Source organism: Sceloporus occidentalis, unplaced genomic scaffold (genome assembly GCF_023333645.1).
Source record: "Sceloporus occidentalis isolate IW3139 unplaced genomic scaffold, rSceOcc1.0.p SCAF_43, whole genome shotgun sequence".
NCBI lineage: Eukaryota > Metazoa > Chordata > Lepidosauria > Squamata > Phrynosomatidae > Sceloporus > Sceloporus occidentalis.
This window is the reverse complement of record NW_028317023.1, coordinates 3,835,574-3,849,751: the sequence shown is the minus strand read 5'-3', so window position 1 is coordinate 3,849,751 and position 14,178 is coordinate 3,835,574.

The window sequence follows — 14,178 nt, the reverse complement described above, 5'->3', positions numbered from 1 at the left end:
AACCATTAATGTCTTGAACACCTACAAATGACTTTGTCAGTTTTCCCCCAGCCTCAAGTATGCCAGGCACACCACTATTTAAGTATTAGGGATACGCTTGGATAAGCACAGATTGCTTGATGATGGATTAATCTGTGGCGTAGTGTGACTGATTGGTGTACCCACAGCTATAGTGTTGTGCCATATGATCAAGACACAGAAGTATTCAGTAATAGAATAAACATTAATTGTGGTGTTTAAACACATTATATACTGTTCGACAGGAAAATGTATTTTGCTGTCACACCCAAACAACACTCAATTTCCTGTTTGACGTGAGATATCAGAACTCTGCCCCAGCCCTTTGTTTTCCCTTTCTCTCTTCTCTGCCCCGAACAACGGGAAGGGAGTTGTCTTCAGCTGAAATCTCGGCACCGAGCCTGTCCTCACTCCATGAAGGGTTGTTTAGGGTCAAACTGCGTCTGCCCTCCAATATATTTCACCGTATTAAAAAAAAAAGACAAAAAATAGAAGTCAGCACATGATTTAGGATTTCATAAGATGCAAGTACTACTATGACACACTTAAAGCTTTAGTCTTCCAAATGATCTTGGATAACTGTTCTTAATATATCACTTACACATAAGGCAGAGAGGGGCAAATAGTGGTTTGTTTGGGAAACAAGTCTATTTGTTTTAAATTGTGCATAAGCTTACAGCCCAATTCACAACCATGTCACATTTTTAAGTCTAGAAGAGCAGCCAACTGTCTCTTCAAGTACTTGGCTTATGAATTGTATTGTGTCTCTTTTATGATTATATCACTATGAAGTACAGAACCTGTCTCTTTTAAGGCAGATGTGGAGTACAAACTCTCCAGGGCCACTTTGAAACCTAACTTCTAGGACCTGTCAATGTAACATGAAACGCCTCACGTCTAGCATTATTAGTTTGCACAAACAGAACATTTCACCTCCTGGACTGCCTGGCTCAAGAACATAAAGCTTATCACCTCTAGGACGGCACTTGGACGAGGAATACAGAACCTGTGAGTCCTTGAACTGCATTTCTTAGCCATGCAGTCACGTCTTGGACCACGTTGCTAAAGAATGTGGGGCCCGTCGCCTCAAAGATTGGACTGTGCCCATTGAAGGCTGTTGTTAATTTTGAGATGCACATTACACTCGTCGGCCCCCTGGACTGTGATTTCGAAGAACGCTGTTTGTGAATAAAAAAAGGAGATTGCAGGCACAGCTCAAAGCACATAACTTCTAGGAAGGTCAGAGCCAGGGAATGGCCACATTAATTGCTCCTTGCGTTCTTCATGATGTCTTCTGGTGAACATACCAGTATCACAAACTGCCTTGGCAGTCAGCAATCCACATATTTGTTTTCTAAGGACCTTTTCTGTAGTTATTCCTTCGTTGCAGAATGAACTGGATTGATTTTAGATTCAAGATGTCATCTTCCATACGTATGTTTAATTTCATCTGCATCGTGTCAATGTCAATTATAATAGAATTAAGGAATTATATGGAGGGGCAAGTAATTCAGGTCAGAATGTACACAATAGAGTGTATTAACTTATTACATACCAGGTAACACCATAAACGTGCTGCTTTTACTCAAATTTCCATTCTGAACTCAGAGACATGGCTTACAAAGATCTCAGTAGAGCTATAGTACTGCTAATAGTATCAACATGTGTTAAGAATTATCTGCCACCTTGCATGTATGATAATTTGATTTTAGCACATTCCAAAGGTGTGAGTTGTGCTGTTTCTCAAGTGGCGTGAATCAAGACACATTTTTATTCAGACTACAAGAGCAAAATTCCTATTATGATTGGGTCACAACATCAAAAGTTGAAACATCAGGAAATAATACTGTTAGTGTTAAATAATCTTACAAAAATAGAAAAAAATGACATGCTGGATTGCAAATAGCTGTCATCCGCCTCCATAATGATTGGCTAATAATAATGACAAGTTGTGCGGTGGCTAAGAATAACGGGTGCTATCATCCAAAATCGGTCAAGAGACAGCAGGCCTACATCAGCTGTAACTATTTTAGGAAAGGAGACGTTACTGCTGTGAAAGGTTTTTGTAGCAACCAGACAGCCAGCATGATCCATAAAACAAAGTTTTTAAAAACAAAATCTTAGGCATCCATTAAAAAACAGAATCCATGGCTACACAATCCTTGGCATATGCTCAGCCCAGAGGAAGAACTACGTGGCAGGACTTTACTTTGACACATAGGTGACTGTAAAAAAGTGATTCTGTAATGGCTACTACAGAAATGTTATCCAGATAAACTTCACAGCGACACAATATTTGGTTCTCATTTTTTCTGTTCTTTAATCATTTGTTGTTTTTTTTATGTGAACAAAACATCAATATAGCTAGAATTACCTTAAAAACGCCAGTGAGTGTCCACTCTTGTGAACCCTTCCATAAAATGACACTGTCAATAGACAAATAATGATTTTATCTGCAAGAAGTAAAATGTACTTAAAAAAAGGTACAAAGTTTGAAAAGAGATGAAAACAAAATGGCAACAAATGGAATGTTCCCATTGGTTGCTATGGTGATTATAACACTTTTGGAACTTGGCACAGGAATTACTTTTTTTAAATCCATTTTTATTTAGACACAATGCCCCGATGAAATGAAACATAGATTCAAAGGAGTGCTAAGCACAGTGACGTAGTCTTGTGTAATTATTATCATGTCTCATCCACTGTCCATGGTACTAACAGGGGTAACAGCACATAGAAGCTTAAAAACTCCCAGAACTAATAATAATAACAATAAAACACTTTTCCATCTGGTACTGCAATAGGAAACAAAAAGAATCATATGTATAAAGGAAAGTCGTAGAAACTAAATCACACAACTGACTTCTGGTTGAACCACATTCGTGGCTATATATTTTTAATGCTGGTCCCTTTACAAGTAATGACATACCACTCTGAATCACACGCTATCATGGTCCATGTAAATGTGAAATCACCCTTTCTGTTATGTGCATAAATCATTATCATTGTGGAGTGATGGTTTGCTTATCTTTCAAAAACAAGCACATTTCTAAGTGACCCTAAACATAGTAGTGTATGTATGTGTGCTTATGTGTGTGTATATGTATATACTGTATATATACAAATATATATATATATATATATATATATATATATATATATGCAAAAAGCAGACATGCAAGATAAAAAAAGAAAAAGATTTTAATGGGAGCACTTTCCTGCCACAGATTAATGGGTTCAAGCTCTCAAAAGTAGCACAAAACCCAGGCTGCAGAGGGGACAGAACGCTGCAGCTTCTCCTAAATGTAAGTGGCCTTATTTTGTGTTTTGTCCTGTTAAAGGAAGAGAATGCACATTAAAGTATTTATATTGGTACAGATTGACTAAACAAGTTTATTGCAAGTGAATTGTGCAAAAAGGGTGGCACGTAAAACCTGTTCTGTTAGGGGTAATGGTCTTAAGTTGACTTGTACATTCGTATTCGGGCAAACATGAAAATGAATACGAAGGGATAGTTTCTGTTGTTCAGCCCGAATACCAAACAAACAAACATGGCGGCAGGAAAACGTATACAAAGACACACAACACGAAAAATCTCCGTGTTCGTCTTCGTTTACTAATCTCCCTGGTCCCTTCCCCATCTAGCCTACCTTACCTACGCAGCATCGCAGGGGTTAACGGGACCGGAAATCTGTAGGAAACAATGATCTCCCCAGGCCAAGTTCCGCTGTCAGGAGTTAAATGGCCGTGTGAGCGAGTCTATCCCACAGGGGCCTCCTCTGACATCAACCAATTGACGGAACATGGCCTGGGGAGACCATTGTCTACCCGCTCCAAGAGTTAAAGGCCCGTACGAGCGACTCTATTGGTCATTCGTACAGACCTTTAACTCTTGGAGTGGGGAGACCAGTGCAGCTGCACTTCGTTGGTTGATGGTGCCATCGAACAATAGAGTCGCTTGTACAGATCTTTAACTCTTGGAGCGAGGAGACCGCATCAGGAGGCCCCTGCCGGTGACCAATAAAGCCGTTCTTATGGCCCTTTAACTCGGAGTTAAAGGGCCGTGCAAGCGACTCTATTGGTCACCTGCAGGGGCCTCCTCTGGCATCAACCAATTGGACCTTTAACTCTTGGAGCCCTGGCCAAGCAGGGGGCTCGTCTGCCATCAACCAAAGAAGTGCACTTCATTGGTTAATGGCAGAGGAGACCCCTGTCGGCGATCAGACAGACCTTTAAAATCCTGGTGCCAAAGCTGCTGTGTAGTGCATACTGCGTTAACCCCGTATTAACCCCTGCTACAAAAAATGGCAAAAACGAAGAAAAAAATGTACACAAATAAAGTACACGAATATTCGCCCAAATCAAACACATGAATGGGCGAATATTCGTGGAATATGAAGATTTTTTTCCCCATGAAGACAAAGACGAACATGAACAGTTGGCCGGCGCCCAAGTCTAGTCTTAAGTAACTTTTCAAAGTATGGTAAAATGTAGGGAAAAAATATAGAATTCTAAATTTGCACACTGCCCGGATATCCTTAACTGAACATGTGAGGCTCTTGTGAAACACGGCACATCTTGAATACAGCCCCCTAAAACCTGCGAACATGCACAGTAGGTCTAGAGGTGGGCAGTAAACATTGTTCATTCAGTTGAAAGACTAGTATCAAGGAAGCTTCATTGATCCTTGTGGAAAATGGCAATGGCTGCTCCTTTAAAACTCTTATCCATCTTTGGTTTGGACAGTGCATTTTTCATCCTATTCAAGGTATTGATGGGTTGGATTTCCTCTCTCCTTCCCTCCTGTTGCATTAGCTTTTATAACGACGGATTATGTCTACCACAAGCAAGGTGGTTTAAAAGTATTTCTATCTGTGAGTACAGCACAGAACAGCACATCCCGCTTTATCCTTCAGACAATGGTGTTTGTGTTAAGCAGGCTGTGAGCCAGAACACTGTTGGTGAGTGTCCAGAGGACCTGCCTGGCTCTTGCTTACAGGAATGAAGCCTCGTCAGCTCGTAATGAATAAATTATGTCTTTAAACATTTCACCCTGTCGACTATAATTTCATTTTGGACGGGCGAGGCAGTCTGGGAATTAAGTCTGGGTCTTTGAGTTGGTGTTGTAGACATTTAAATAACAGGAAACAATGTTTTCAGGCAAGGTGCAAAAGCTGTTCCAGTTCTGGTGAGGGGTGCTCTTAGTGGGATGCTTAGTGTGTTACGGTACATGCTTTTTTAAATAAACAAGTTGCTTTACTTTTGATACAAAGTACAGATTTTTTCCTGTCTAAAGGACATAGTAATAAAGATTTCACAGTGCAGCTCCCAGCCAAGCAAAGGGTGTCTACAAAGCTAAAAGCAAACAGTAGACTATGAGATATAGAAAGTTCTTCCTGGTCGTTTCCTCCACTACAATAAATGACAAAACAATAACATAAAAATGCCATTAAGATTATATCTTCCTGGAGAACGTTGCAGTAAAGGAAATTACAATATTCTATTACAATATCAACTATTCAACGTCTTTCCACAAAATGTACTGCTGTTATGTGCCCTCTCCTACAGGTTCCTAGCCATGGTGTATTTTGCTTTTTCATTTAGTTAAATCTAAATAAATCTGTTGTTTAGTTAAGGGTATTTAGGTTGACGATAGAAATACTGAGACAAAAATGTAGCTTTCTAGGTACGCAAAGGAGGAAAAAAACCAAACTTCTACAGGTACTTGGTTAAAAGAAGGTTCCAAACACTGCTATACACTATGTACAAAGTGATGAGAGAATAACTAAAGAATGGACAACTATCTAACGTCCGATAAACACAAAGTGCTTTGTGTTCTGAGCACATGGTGACCCGGGGTACCACAGACTGAGAAGAATTCTGGGACAAACAATATGCCTATCCCACATGGAGGCAGAGTGACAAAACATTGATCAAACTAGTGTATACCTTTTGGAATGGCCTTTGGCTCACATTGCTTTCCATGAAAGATGTAAGAAAAAAAGTCTGTAGCATGTAAATGTTTTAATAGAAAACTTTTATATTCTCTCACAAACTATGTTCCCCTTGCTCCCCACCCCTTCTCCTTGGCTCTGTCCCCTCGCCTGCTGGCTCTGTCACACATTCCTTCTCCCTGATCTCTCCACTGCTCAGACTTTGCTGTTAAACTGCATGTTTTCCGATGAAAAACAGTCACGGAGTTCCAAGAACAAGCCAACGTCTGAACCTTAACAGCACTTTCAGGGTTCTCCAAATCCGCAATACTTGTGAGGCTGCGGGACATACTTTTAACGAGGTGGTCGAGTCAAAGAGGGTTCCCATCTCTAATCTTGCACGTGTCTAATCCATCTCTCTCTTGAGGGATGTGCAGTGTGCTTTAAAACCCCTGACTCATTAATTTTGTCCTTTCTACCATATGTTCACACAGAAAAAGAACATTTATATAACCAAAAAAGCATGTAAATTGCATTACATAGATTGTGGTGGTTTCTAAATCTTTTTAGTTTGCTGAACTCTTATACATCTATGGCTAAATGTATGCAAGGTAATGTTCCTCTCCATCAGTTTATTACTTACTATGTAAGTAAATTAAACCTCTTCTTGGAGCTCTATATAGGTATGATGGATGACATATGCAGGTATAACAGATTCATCATAATGGTAGACCACTATAACGTACACAAAATAATTGATATTACATTACATTGTATTGTGTATACATAATTATAGATATATGACTAGCCTCACCATGAGTTCTGGCCAATCAACTCTGGAGAGTTCCAAAATAAATTAATAAAAATTGGTCCCTTAAGTTGCTATCAGGAAGAGAAAAAATTGACCATGCTGATATGCTGCAACAGCACCTGGCAATGCGGTTATTGTCCACTATGGAATGAGCTAGGGTTGGTAAGCATCGCCCATTACCTGAGGGCATGGGGGAAATTTGATAAAGGAAAATATAACCTAGGTTTAGCTGCTTAGGAGAGCTATGCATACAAGCTACACTGATAGCAGTTTTCCATGTGCATAAGGCCTGCTCTATAGGGAATAATACTGTCCATCAAAAATGCCCCATGCTCACTCGATATAATGCTCCAGCTGCATATCAGGTGCTGCAGTGTAACGTCTGGACGCACACTAGCTGAACATAAACACATGAGATGCAGCCGCACTTATATGATCAGGTGGACGCTGGCCTTGAAGTGCCAGGGCCACCTCGTCATGACCAGTCTGGCCCTGCTACCAGGGATGATGTACTAAAGAAACCCATGATAGCCAAATATGGAGTTTACGTCAAAAAACAAAACATAACATTCTCATATTAATGCAATGGATATTTTCTTTACATTTTAATTTTTATGGAAATTAGAAAACAGTAATTCCCATGTACAACTAAATTAACACTGCACAGATCATCAGAGGATTATTTTTCAAGGGATGAAAGTCAATGAATTCTTGAAACAAGTGCAGTGTGGTCCTTGACTAAGGAAAGAGTTAATCAATACGTATTGCCCAGTCTGGTTCCAAACTGTTGACATGAAAAATCATATCCATGTTCCCAGACGATTCCCGGAGGGAACAGCCATGGCGGGGAGGGGGGTGTTTATGAAGTGAGATAACATTATGTTGCTGGCGAAAAGCCCCTTTCCACTCCCACTAGCTAAGTGTGCCTTGCCTCAGTACAATATGACATAAAGGCACAAGGCAAGAATGTACCTTCTTACATAAATTCCTGAGCTCTGACACAACCACAAGGCTCCCTTTACAGAAATATGTTAATGTGTATCAGTCCTATCTGCTCTCATGTAATATTTACAGTTATAACAGCAAGAAGATGATGGTGTTTCACATAAAAGGTGTTTCATATTTATCCCAATTAAATTGCCATATTGCCAAAAGCCCCACATTCCCAAGGTTTAGTTGTTATAGGCTGGGAATATTCTTGCCTCTGTTATGTACCATGGTCAGACTGGGGAATGGTACTGTTCGTTAGCATCCCAGGCTATTCGTCCAAATGCCAATGGCACGATGTTCTCTCTGCTCAGGCAGTGAGGGTTGCTCATTTCAAATGAAAGGCTAAATCTAGTTAAGGTCCACTCTAGTCTTTCACGGTGCAAATTGCACTGGAGCGGTAAGTGAATACTGGCAACTGGATCGCTGTCTCCAAACGGATTGATCTCCAAACTGATTGTGGTAAGAATGCAGCTTGTAAAGTCTATTTTCTCAAAACTTAGGAAATAGTGTAAAAATACCTATGAAAAACTAACAAGAAGTGAAATACAGCGCTAGCAAAACAGCAAGAAAAGCTCCAAACCAAATACTCAAGGTGGTCTCCCTTGAACACACCCAAAAACAATAAAGTGAAAAAAGAAACTTAGAGTAGGTGAGCTGTGGATAATAAATCGCCAAATCAATATAAATCAATATGTAAAACGTGTTGTTCACACCCTGTGTTATCAAAAATGTATATACATTTTTTTAATTAATTAATTTTTTATATCACAGGGTGTGAACAACACGTTTTACACATTGATTTATATTGATTTAGTGATTTATTATCCACAGCTCACCTACTCTAAGTTTCTTTTTTCACTTTAAAAATACCTATGGCATACAAATGTGGCAAATGTACAAGCTGAATAGTGTCAGAAACCTACAGTAAAAGAGCATTTTCCTCCCTTATTCCTGAAAAATGACAGCTCTTTTATAGTCTATATTTTATGCTGTACCGACGAACTGTAAGGCATCATTTGCTGCTGGCAGATCTACCTTTAACTGTATTACACGTCAACTGGAATGAGTTACAAAATATATTTTGCAGTATATCCCAACATGTAACATATAAATAATGGGGTCAGTTTTGAGACCTTTAAAACATCACAGGAAAGGCCCCATACTGGACATAATTGTACATGAAAATTGACTGAACAAGAGATTAATTCTGTTGCAAATGTAGATAGAAATGTAATGGTTTACAACTTCCTGATTATTCCTCTGTGATCATATTGATTTAGAATGACTATGTGTTACTTCCATAAGACATGAAATACAAATTTGACCAGCTTGTCCATCTGAATGAAACCACAGGACTCTTGTGCAAAGTGCACTGTTGTTCTATGCTAGCATATATGTGTTACTTGTCTGCTACCTTAACCTTTAAGACCATATGAATGCCATAAAATAGGATATAAAGTAAACAGATATATAAAGCATTGCCCAGTGCAGATACTGATAATATTCACTCATCTTTGTGGGTGTAAAGACCTATTCAATGATCCGCTAGCAAAGACTGCTAGCATCCACTGCTCTACTCAAACAGTAAGACTGATCATATTGTTCAGTATCAGGATAGACACAGACAGACATTGACTCTGTTATGCACATCTTGGCAGGAAATAAATATTGACCGTGTTATTCCTTTTTCTGACTAGCCTCAAATTTATTCTGCAGCATGAAAACGACCCCAAACATTCAGCCAAAGTCATTAAGAACTATCTTCAGCATTAAGAAGAACAATGAGTCCTGGAATGGCACCCACAGAGCCCTGGTCTCAACGTCATTGACTCTGTCTGGAATTACATGAAGAAAGACGTGACTGAGGCCGCCTAAATCCACAGAAGAACTGTGGTTAGTTTTCCAAGATGTTTGAACAACCTACCCGCCGAGTTTTTTTAAAAACAAACTGTGCGCAAACGTGCCTAGAAGAATTGATGCTGTTTTAAAGGCAAAGAGTGGTCTCACCAAATATTGATTTCATTTAGGGTTTTGTCCTGTTCATCTGTATTTCATCAAATGGTAAAAATAAACTATTAACATGTCCAATTTTGAAAGCATTCTTACTTTACATAGCTTTTTTTTACACCTGCCTAAACCTTTTGCAGTACTGTACCTGTTCAATGTCTATATGGAAGTTTTTGGCAGGACTGAGTATGTCTTTGCCCTTGGTATGCATAACACAAGACTTGACAGCATAATGCTGTAGGCTCTTGGACACCTTACACAGGGCCTGGATGTACAGAGGAAAATGCTTCAAAAGAAGAAAACAAACAGTGATTTTAGAGTGTAATGGAAGATTTGTGCAGCCTTCTCTGGCACTGAGGATGGTAAAGGCCTGCAAAATCCCTCTAGGCCTTAATTCTAATTAGGAAAAAGAGTTGAAAATATATTAAAATAATAAAAGAAAGGCTTTGGTGGTAATTTGAGCGAAGTGAGCCAGGCTGAAGGGGGAGTCAGCCAAAACCTATTCAAATCCCTAGTCCCATGCTGAAGCTTAAACTAAAGTGAAAAGTGCAGAATATTGTTGCCGTTTCAGCTTCAGCCAGAGGCCTAAGGGACCCATTTATCACTCCTACATGAGACATAACATGAGTGCCGGACATGAGCCTGCTCACGGATCTGCTCGAGAAGAAAGAATTACCAAGATGGTTTTACATTTGTTTTGAATTAGTAGGGCTTGCCGGAAACGCAAGCCTCAGGCTGAAAGGGCTTCTCTAGGCCAACAGCTGCACTCATGCGGTGAGAAGAGTGTAAAACATGTGAAGTTTCATTTGTCATTCATTTAAAGAGGATCTCACTTATGTCAGATACATGCTTAAATTCCATGTGTTTCATAGGATTGTCACTCATCAAACAAAACTCATTTGGTTTGGATGGAACTTATTTGGAACATCTTTCAGAGGCTTAAATAATTCATATGCATTCATATGTATTACAAATTGGAAGTCTTTACCAGTGACAGAAATTAGCATCTCCCCAGTAGAAGTAATAGTTTGATAGAAACTACCATGAAAGGAGATTTCTCAGAGCTGTACTTTTCAAAGCTATACATATACTTTGGCGAAACTTGGAGACTCCAGGTCGCGCACCACTTCACCAGCAAACTCCAGGTCGCGGAAGCGCAATTTTGGCACTCCTTGACCACTTTCCCATCAACAATAAGGTATATCTACAGTAGTCAGGTAGCCAGAGCCAGAAAGTTCCCTGGTATGGCCATAAGGTGTTACCTTATGAGTCCCTGCTCACAAGGAAAGTTACTCAGATCTCTCACTACCATTAGAACCTAGCAAGTCCTATAGTCCTTTATGGATTGTATTATAAAATTAACAATGATCATCAGTTACACATAAGCACCAGCAGGCACATGACTTACTTGCCCCAGGCCGGTATTTAGCTCAGAGCGGGCTTGGCCAGCCTGGTCCAATCGACTCATAAAGAAAATAAGGAAGCCCCGATGAGCTACTTGAGGCTTTGGTGAAGCTGGGTATACATACATAGGCATACCTCCCAACATTTCAAAATGTGAAAGAGGGACACTTTTTTTTTTTAGAGCTCACGGAACTCGCTTGCATATTAAAAATAACCAACACATTGAATTGAATTCCCATAAGGCCCAGCCAGACATACTACTTCCATGATGCTGGCTGAGCATCATGGGAAGTGCAGCAACGGTAAAGCTGCAGATGCTAGCTGTGAACTACAATTCCTATGATTCTCAGCCAGCCAGGTGTCCACCATAATGCTGGCTGAGCATCATTGGAAGAGTAGTCCACAGCAGCAGAGATTTTTTTTTATTAAAAAAGGCTAATGTTAGCCTCCCTCCCAGGATCCCTACACACTGCCCTTACACACACCTGCCCATAAACACACATATACACATACACTGCCCTTACACGCACACATATGATTATATCACCCTTTGATTTTGGTATCAAAACATTTGCTACTGCAAAATTTTTTTGCTTTTTAGATATTCAGTGGAACAAAACAGTGATCACATTATTCTTCACGATATTCTAGTAAGAAACTTTTATTTCTTTATTAATTCTTGTAAACTATTTCTTCATATTTAATAAAAGCTATGATTGAGAAATTTTTGTTTTTTGTTTGTATTTCCTTTTATTTGCCAACCTGTCCCCCAGTTATGCACATCTGCCCCCAGGCTTGCCACTCTGCCTCCAGAAATGCCTTATACCCCCTATATGCCTCTCTGCCTCCAGAAATGCCTTATACCCCCTATATGCCACTCTGCCCCATGATATGCCTTTTAACCCCCTATATGCCACTCTGCCTACAGAAATGCCTTATACCCTCCTATATGCCTCTCTGCCTCCAGAAATGCCTTATACCCTCCTATATGCCTCTCTGCCTCCAGAAATGGCTTATACCCCCTATATGCCACTCTGCCCCATGATATGCCTTTTAACCCCCTATATGCCACTCTGCCTCCAGAAATGCCTTATACCCCCAATATGCCACTCTGCCTCCAGAAATGCCTTATACCCCCTATATGCCAGAGTGGGTTTAAAGGCATATCATGGATAGGCGGGACGGCGGGACAGAGACCCAAAATCGGGACTGTCCCGCCTAAATCGGGACAGTTGGGGGGCATGCATAGGCGTAGCATGTCATTCCTTATATGCCTGGTTACATTAGAGCTATCGATTTGTTGTTTATCATTAAAGCTGTAGCCACTCCAACTCCATCTGGTTGTCTGCGTAATTTATTTAGGAGAGATGGGTGAACTTGATATGCATAGGGTTTTGTAGAATTCTTTTGATGCACAAGACTAGGTTAATCATGCACATGCAATATTTGAAACTATAAGTCAAACTGTTTCCTTATGAAACTGCTAGGTGTCTGAGTCAGACATGTTAGTACCGGTATATCAAAATGCTAGAACATTTTGAAAAGAAAAAAAAATATCCTTCAATATACACAATATAAACTGTGAATAAGTCATTCAAAACCACTTCATAATTCATGATAAGTTTATCAACCATGTTCTAATGTTTTTCCATGTAGCCACTGAATATAAACATTAATGAAACACAAGTAGGGGATTTCAGATATTAGTAAATTAATTGTCTTACAGGTTATTTGATCCTAGAACATTTTGGCGATGTTGGAACCAATTTTTTGGTATCAATTTGAACTTTATTATCAGACTCCAAATCCAAACCATGTGATATACAATCATTCACAACCTACGTTATAACTATAACATGAGCACTGATAGACTGCCTTACTGTGACAAAACTGCTAAAATTTAACTCCAGGAATTGCTAATATTGCTGACTTGTTTCCAATTTGTCCCGATGTTTTAATACATATAATCGCTCACAATAGTATAGTGTATAGTATATAGTATCCTATAATAAAAAGTACATTTATATATATATTTTTTAAGTTCTCTCGTGTCTTTAGTTTTCGGCTCTAACTCTCCTGCTTATTCCATTGCACACCTCATTTCTCCCAGTAACACTGCTAATTTTGTTTTCTCCTTCATCCACTGTAATCCTCCCCATTTATCCTGTAGACTGTCTTCCTTCCAGTAACCTTTTGAATTCTGTACAGTAAATGAGCTCAGGTGTTCTAGTGCCAACAGCCGAACAGAGCAAACTCTATACAATGAAGAATGGATGAAATGTTCCATAGCGGTGGCATGAAAGTTTTAATTCTGCTGCCCCACACAGTTCTTTTAAAGTCTCTGGCAAGAACGCAGGCTGCCTGGAAATATTTCTTTACAGAAAGCCGGTGACATGTTCTAAAACCATTAGGGATCGAAAGTGCTCCAAAAAATTCTAGACCTGGAAACAAGCAACCAGAATATGGGCTGAAATAGTGGTGGCGTAACCATAAGAAAATAACAATGACAGCATAAAGATGTATGAGGATTGCAAGAGATGGTGAGAGAGAAGCCTGTACAAAATTAGGTTTAGATGACAGACATGGCAAAAGAAATAGGAGGTTGAAAGCAAATAGTTTCAGAGATTAGCATGTAGGCTGAAGAATAAAGCATGAAGTGTGTATGATGGCTATGGGCTGATGTTATAGAGTCTGGTCCCACTGAACATTAGTGCATGAAAGAGGCTCGCGTATGGTAAAGATATTGCCTTGACAGGGGTTTTTGTAAGGTTAAAGTAAAGGACATAAATAATGAGGAATCATTTTTTTATCCTACATCCCTTTTTTCATTCCTTACATTGCTTAACCTCCTTCCAACACTTTCAGACCATCACTTCATTTTTAGACATTGCCATAAAAAGTTCTGGAATGAGCTTGTGGTTGTTTCAGACACAATATAAGCTATGGACAAGGCTTTTGAAAGCATTTAACTGAATCCGTTGTCTCTTAGCAATGAAATATCTCATTTGTACTTGG